This window comes from Cupressus sempervirens, chromosome 7, assembly GCF_028749045.1.
Source record: "Cupressus sempervirens isolate cs-2001-9-10 chromosome 7, ASM2874904v1, whole genome shotgun sequence".
NCBI classification, from domain to species: Eukaryota; Viridiplantae; Streptophyta; class Pinopsida; order Cupressales; family Cupressaceae; genus Cupressus; species Cupressus sempervirens.
The window spans coordinates 140,653,139-140,661,313 of record NC_143124.1 but is presented as its reverse complement, the minus strand read 5'-3'; positions in this window follow the sequence as shown (position 1 = coordinate 140,661,313).

Genomic DNA, 8,175 nt, shown 5'->3' with positions numbered 1-8,175 from the left:
TAGGATTAGGTTAAAAAGTTGGAGTACGGGGAGAGAGATTACTTTAGTACATGGAGAGAGAAAAAGTGAAACTCAAACCCAAACCCAAACTCATACTTCTCTCTACAAGTTTTAGTACATGGAGAGAGAAAGAGTACGAGGAGAGAGAAAATGTGTTTAGCTGAAAAATAATCTTTCTCTCTCTCTCTTTCCAAAATTAATATAATTAATCTTCCCTCTAAAATGTTTGGGTAACAGGTCTTCACTTTTGTTGGTTGTTTTTCTTTTGGGTTTAATTTAAAGGAGTTGAATGAGGATTATAAAGGGGTTTATTTTATTTTATTTGAGGTCTTTTTGTTAATTCTTTTTCTTTTTAATTAGTTAGCTGAATTTATATTTTGTGAATTCTTTTTTGTTCTTTGTGACTTGATGTTACTTTTGTTGAGTTCAAACTCTATTCAATTTGAATTAATTAGAACACGTGACACATTTTTTATTAGAACTATAAATCCTCAATCTAAATAGAATGTTCTATTCAATCCTTTCACAATATCATAAAAAATACAAGACATCCAATCACACCAAGATTCAAAATAACTATGAAATCTTGTAGGACAAGACACTATTAGTTGTGAAAAAGTCAGTTTTAGCTTTCATTTTTCAATTAAGGAGAAATTTAATGTTTGTAAGTGGAGCAATATTGATTGGGTAGATGGCACTATGTTTTAGCAAAATGAATGTAGAAAAGTTATATTAATTTGCTAGCTGACATAAGGGAAAGTTTTAGTAAAATTAAGGAGGCTAGTAGTTTATACTTATCTAACAAAAAACTAACATTCCTGGTCTAAATGGATGCCTATTTTATAGAAGTCTATTGTCTATAGTTAGGTAACAATTTTGGTTGTTTTGGCTTCCATGTTACTGATTGTTGCATATGAGATAGAATTGGAACTTCTAGGCATCACTTTTAGTTTCACTTCGATATTAGTGTATGATCTTTGTTGGTGCAATATATGTTGTTTCAACTCAACTAATATTAAATTTTTTGTGTTTGTTTGGGGTGTATGTAACATATCTAGGAAGCTATAAATGAGGACAACATTCAGGAAGAATAAGGCATCCTATTAAGTCATAGCTTGAGCTCACCCTTTTTAATATTTTATGGTGAGCTTTTATATTATTGAAATATCTAAAATGATTTTTTTTTTTGGTTGAGGGGTTAGGAAGTTGATACATGCCCACATGTGCATCTCTTTAGCTTAGGGCCAAGGACTAAGGGGCATCCACACCATCAAATTCACCTGGGGCATGATCCAAACCTCATCCCTTATGGTGTTGGGCCTTGCACTCAGCAAGACTTGATCCTTGGTTGGCTCTTTATGAATCATTCAACTTCACCTATAGACCAAGGGCCTTTCAACACTAAAATAATTTTTGATCTTGTTGAAGGACTAATCTTGGTCTATAAAACTAAATTTTTAGTGCACTTTTTAACTTCAATTCAAAAAAAAGCTAGATGGAAAATAGATTTAGATAATGGACAAGACAAAAAGAAACCATCAAGGAAAAGCAGTGTGAATTGAGGACAAATACTAATGGAGTGGATAGATATAAATTTCTTGTTAAAATATTTAATTTCAAAGAAGTGAGATAATTTAGAAATATTTGATAGTATGAATCTTATTGTGAGACTAATAGTAATCTAAGAAATGTTTTAGAAAGTTTGTACATTTTTGTGATCTTTGATTTTTCTAATAATTTAATTTTGTTATTTATTTATTTTAAAATTGATTTCTAAAATTGTACTTCTTAGTTTAATTGAAATTCATAAATGTGTTAATCCCAGCTAAATTCTTTAGTGAAATTAATTAGGTATGCTTTATACTAATTTTCTTTTCTTGTGAGATTACTAAGCAATCTTGTGTACTTTGTTTATATTCTATAGTGAAATTAACTAAGATATCTTCTATACTAATTTATTCTACACTCTAATAATGGTATAATACTAGAGTGCAAAATGGAATAATTGAAAGAAAATTTACGTTTTCTTGGGAATTTAAACAACTTTCTATAGTTAATGGGTTTGTACTCCTTTATATGCTACATCCTTAAGTTTTTACAATAAGTATCAAGATACTTTTAAACATTTTTTAATACTATCCCCATCCTCAAGTAACATTATGAATGAATTTTCTATAAGATGACTATAAACCTAATTATAGGATTAAGTTTTCAACAATATGTCAGCTCGTTTTATAGAATATTCTTGGACTCATCTTTGTGCATTTTGACATCAATTTTTTGTTGGAGCACTTAATGACTTACCATTTAGAAGAAGAAAGTAAAAACATGGACTTTAGTCATAACTCTTATAAGGAAGGAGGGGTTAGGGGGTGATAAGAGAGACAAAATGTGAAAAATAAAGGGAAAATGGGTAAAAGAAGGGAAGAAACAAATAACTAGAATTCTTTGAAGTAATATAAAAATATAATAACAATTATATAATAAATTAAAAAAATTAATGGAGTATATATATATATATATATATAAGAATGTATTGATACAATAATGTGTGTATATACTAAAAATAGTTATGTACAATTTAATCAATCATTAGTATTTACTACCAAGAAGGATATATATGATGGTGTGATGTGTAATGTCATTGGTAGAAAGTTGGCAAGAGTTAGAATGGATTTCAAATAGGAAAATAATAATAAATAAAATTGTATTACATAAACCTAAAGAAATCAAGTTGTTAGTCCCACCTATCTATTGGTGGAGGCTAACAACTAGCATGCCAAGTAATATTTAAAACATGACAAATATGCAAATTCATTTGATAAATCACAAGTTGATAATAGATATGTATTTAAATTATATCAATAATAGATAGTTCCCTCTAACAAGAGATATTACATTATTATCATACAAAAAATCTAACCAAATTGTTGAATACAATAACTATTATTTGATAAGAGATTTTGACCAATTTGTTGAATATTTTCATAAGTGCATAAGGTAACAAATAAGTCAAACAAGAAATTGAATTGTGTGCACTTTTCACTAAACTAGATCATTAGGTCAATTAAAACAAATCATAGTATACCAAATGAGAAGAAATTAATGACAAGAACTCTAGACACATGTTTCACACAAATACATTGAGGGTGAGAATATGATAGGAAAGAATTTCCATCCTATCAAAAAGTAGTTATGCTTCCCCAAAATATGTCTTCACATAGAAGAATTTAGATCACATTGCATGCATTGAAGGATGATGTGGTATCAGATAAAATCATAATTTAAAATTAACAAAAATAACTAACAATAATACTATAATTTATAGATATATTTGAGCATCAAATTACTATAGATTTATAATATCACACATTGTAGTGGCTAAATTAATTTGAGCATTCTGAGTTTTATACAATTAATTGTCAACAAAAATCATGGATAGAAACATATAGAGGCACACAATATTGTTTTTTGTCGTCTTCTAATGAATATTTGTTCATTATGTATTTTTATTAAAGTATTGAGAGCTTGTACAATGCATGGTGGATCTCCCTATTCTTTTTATAACTTCTAATTATTTTGTATAGTTTTAGCAACATATGCTTCTATTGCAAATTTGGTACCTTTTTTGCTATGCTTTTGTAATGCTGATTTAGTAGATTCTTCTAAGTTTGACATACTACCAAAATTAGGTGCATTGAAATGTATAGATATATGAAATTATGATATATGGGATAAAAATATGACCAAACATAGAAAGTTTCTATAGCCACCTAATTCTTCAATTTTCCATAGTGAAGTTCTAATGGAATTGTTCAAACTTTAACCTTTTATATAAGTTTGTTAAAATAAATTAATAGGGTGAGATTTCTAATTTTCTCATTAAAATTGAACACATGGTTAGCGATAACGACTGGCTACAATCACGAAAATGTGACTTCTTTTTCATATTTTTATATCCATAATAAAGATATGATTATGTTTTCCAACAATGAATAGATAGTGACTATTTAATACTGCTAATGTTGAATTCCATATCCAAGATTTTGTACTTGTGTTAAAGAAATTTATCATATTTAATATTGCTAATTTTGAATTCCATATCCAAGATTTTGTACTTGTGTTAAAGAAATATCATGGCACAATATTAATTTATTAATAAACGTATGGTCAAATTTGTGCATCCTTATTGAACTTTCTAAGTCTCATCATTTCAAAAACTTAAATTGGATTTGAGTAATGTAGATTAGTTCCAATAATTATATCTTATTTTGACCTACTATTGCAAATCAAAACTCATGAGACATTTTTTCGACTACAACTACCTCAGTCTAATTCTTCATCACATTCCAACTTTATAAAAATTGCACAGGAAAAGAATACAAAATCAAATTCTATTTTCCAAAAGTAAGTCGAAGGATGATATTAGCTAGTGAAACTATTTCATTGACACACATAACTACTTGCCCAATCTAATTGCTTATTCCAAAAATATTAAGCAAATGCTCTGCAAAAACAAAAGTAAACATCAACTTCCACAATTATCATCTAGAGAGACCTATAACTACTACTAATAATAATAACATTATTAGTATCATATTTTTTTGTTAGAAAACATCTTAAAGAGTATATTGTTTTCAAACTCTTGAGACAACTAACAAAGTTCCTTCTCATATAGTTCTAAAAGTTTGACAAAATAGAACTATGTTCTAATAACTAAAACAAAGAACTCATGTTCAAAACTACCATAGAAAAAAATAAGAGTATCTTAAGGAAAGTTTGTTCCACTTTAGGACAAAAAAGGAAGTGTTTTTCCAAAATTTTCAAATTTTTCTCAATTGTTGTCAAATATTGAAGAGCTTAAAGATTGAAGCTTAATAAAAAAAAAATAGTAATAGGAAATGTAGTGCTCAATGTGTACATTCCAAAATATATAGTTTGTTTCAATACCTAGATCGAAGAAAATCATGACCCTTTCTTCTTTCTCATTATTCTCTCCTACAACCAATGAGGCATGTTTATCATCATACTCAAAATATATAGGAATCTCAAAGGACATACTTGATCCCTCTTGTCTTAAAAGGCTCTGCTCCTGGACTTCTGTTACTTTCTCTACTGAATTCAATGTGAGAAAATCCTAGTCTTTATTTTCTGTATCTTGAACCTCATCTTTTTCCTCTTTTACAAAACCAAGAATCTCGTTAAACAAATCAAATAACTTTGAATAATATTAGATTTTCCAATATGCTAATTTTCTTGTAGAGAGTCAGATTTTTCAACTTCAACTTGTTTAGGAGAAAATTTTTAAAACTTGGAAAATCAAAATTACAAACCTCCTTCTCATGATGCATTAGAATATCTGGAGATGATTGAGCTTCCAGAATGATCTTTGCATATTGAAGTATCTGTTGAAGTACAACTTCCTCTTCTTCACAGGTGAGTATAGGGTGTTGGACTATCTGCTCATTTGGGACTATACTTTGCCTTTCTTATTTTACAAGATTGTAACTCAAGAAACTAGGAATCATAGGCTTAGAAACCTCTTGCATTATAGGCTGATTTGGAATACATTATCAATTTGACTTTCTTTTAGTTTTTTATATGCAATAGCTAGTCTTCTAATTATCACATTGTGATCTTCTAGCTCATTTTCATGAAATTCCTCACACACTTTGACTCCCTTTGAAACTCTTCTTCATACTTCCACATTTGCATCTCATATTTCTGTTTCTGAACCTTATATTGTTTCTCCCTTTTTGCAGGATGTTCTACATATTGTTGTTTCTGAACCTTATATTGCTTATCGGTTTTAGAATGAAGTTCCTCATATTGTCCTCATTGTGTTGCTAACTATTGTAGATGAATGTAAGCCTGATAAGAAAGATCCTCCTACCGTATATTATACTCATTCTCGCTTTCTACATCCCTCATTTGTTCTTCAAAATTTGTAAGGATTTCATCTATGCTTGGATTTTTTTTTCTTTTGTTTATTGATAAGCATGGGAAGGATGATTCTAGAAATCATTACAATAACTAGAGATGAAGTGGCTCTTAGGGGATTGTTGAAATTGTTGCCTTTTTATGCTATCTAGCTCATTGACTAAGTTTTGGAAAAAAATTTAAATTTTTTTCTTTGTTCCTTAACTTCTTTCAGCTTTTGGGACTGATCTAATATGGGGCCAACTAGTGTAGTAGCTTGACCAGGGTTGGGGAGGTGTTGAACAAATGAAACTTGTTGATGAGGTTGGTATAGTGGCTGAAAATATGATTTCATGAAATGGGGAATGATATGCCATGCTCTCATAAGTATAAATGAAAAAAATAAATACTAAGATAACTATAGGGGCATGGGAACACTTATAAATGAGAAAGAATGGTGTAAGGGCACTTAGGCACAACAAGAAAACCTTGAAGACAATGAAAGAGATCAAGATACCTAATGGCAATCAGAGATCTAAGGACGTCAAAGGGATCCTAAATGATGCAAATCATATCAACTATGATGTATTTGAATCTATACTAGTTTAAATACCGTGACATAGCTTTGAGTGAAATAATATCCTTGAAAGGATTAAATGAATGTAATTTGGACCATTAGTGTCCTAATGTGTCTAGGAGGAGTTATGAGGTTAGTAGGATTTTAAATAAGTTTAAAGAAGTCTCCTAGGTTTTAGAAACACATTAGGGAGAAAATTTAATAAGTTTTAATGCATTTTCATAGTTTAAATGTTAAAATGTCCAAGGCATAACGACTAGTAGTCATTTAGGAGGGAAATGAAGTTTTAATTACTAAACCACTTAAATACTCCCTCAAACTGATTGGAAGAGGTTCAGGAAGTTAATCTTTGATATTTATTTTTTGAGACTCCATGGTATGGCAAGAAATCCTGGAGTGTATGGACAACCCAAATAGTTAATGAAATACATGTTTTAGATCAACATTTTCATTGTTTCAAGCATTGATGTTCTTTGTTTTGGTTTGAGATCCATGATATAATAAATTTGGAAGTTTTAGTAGGTTATTTTAGGAAATTGTCACATGTTTTAGAGGGTTTGAGAGTCATTTTCCATTGACTATACTTTCATGATCAGCAAAGTAGTTTGAATTTCTGAGTTTTCCTTTCATTGTTTTGAAGCCTTCTTGGTAACTAATAGTCATCCCATGGACTTAAAGGCATAGAATCAATGGAATTATGGTTATTAAAATTTTTTCATGTGAATCTAAATTTATATTTGCATAGAAGTGATTGAAAGAGTGATCATAGAGATGTAGCAGGGTATTTTCCTAGTGAAAATGATGGCACAAGTGTAGCAGAAGGAGTTTGGGCTGAATAGCATGTCTTTTTATGATTGAAATAATTTTATATGGTGTATCTAATGATGAATTAATCATCAATTGATCTTGGAAAGGTTTGGAAGAGTGAGATTAGAGAAACCCTCAAACCAAGGGTTTGAAGCAACCAAATTGGGGCTTTTGGTGTTCTACATGTTTTGAGTCTAATTCCTCTTATATTTAGAGGTTTTGAAACATTTCTTGATATTTTACAAGATTTGAGACCTTAGGGATATGTTTAAATGGTAGTTGCTTTGTAAAATCACCAACTTTTGAGTGTAGTTGTAGGGGTACAAGCCGAATACTCTTATTTTGTCCAAAAGATGAATATCTAATCTTAAGGTATGTTATAGAATGGAAAAAAGGGTATTTTAATATGGTTGTAGTTTTCCATGTGTTTTGGGAAAGTTTTGTGTTTGAAGACAAAAAAGGCTAAATGCCAATTTCTAAGCCTCATTAGGCTAGTTTGGAGTCTTTTTGCTTTAATATATCATTATATACCTCAAATAACTAAAATCCATCATTGGTTTGTGTTTAGAGTCACCTTGGTTGGGTTGAGTCTCTTAAAGCCATTTAAGCACTTTAGGAAGTTGTGGGTTTGTAAGCTAAATTTGAATAATCTACCTTGTGTAAAAGGTCCATCACCCTTACCTCTAAATCAAGTTGTGTCAAAGAAAGGGAAAGGTGGGTGTGTAAGCTAAAGTTGTGACCCGCTTGACCCTCTACTTGTGAAATCAGTTCACCATTCCTTGGATTCCCATGCTGCGGGCAGTTTCCGATGTAACTGCACTGCTTCTTCGACGTGAATTTCTTGCGTCGCTTGATGTCAATTTTGCATTTCA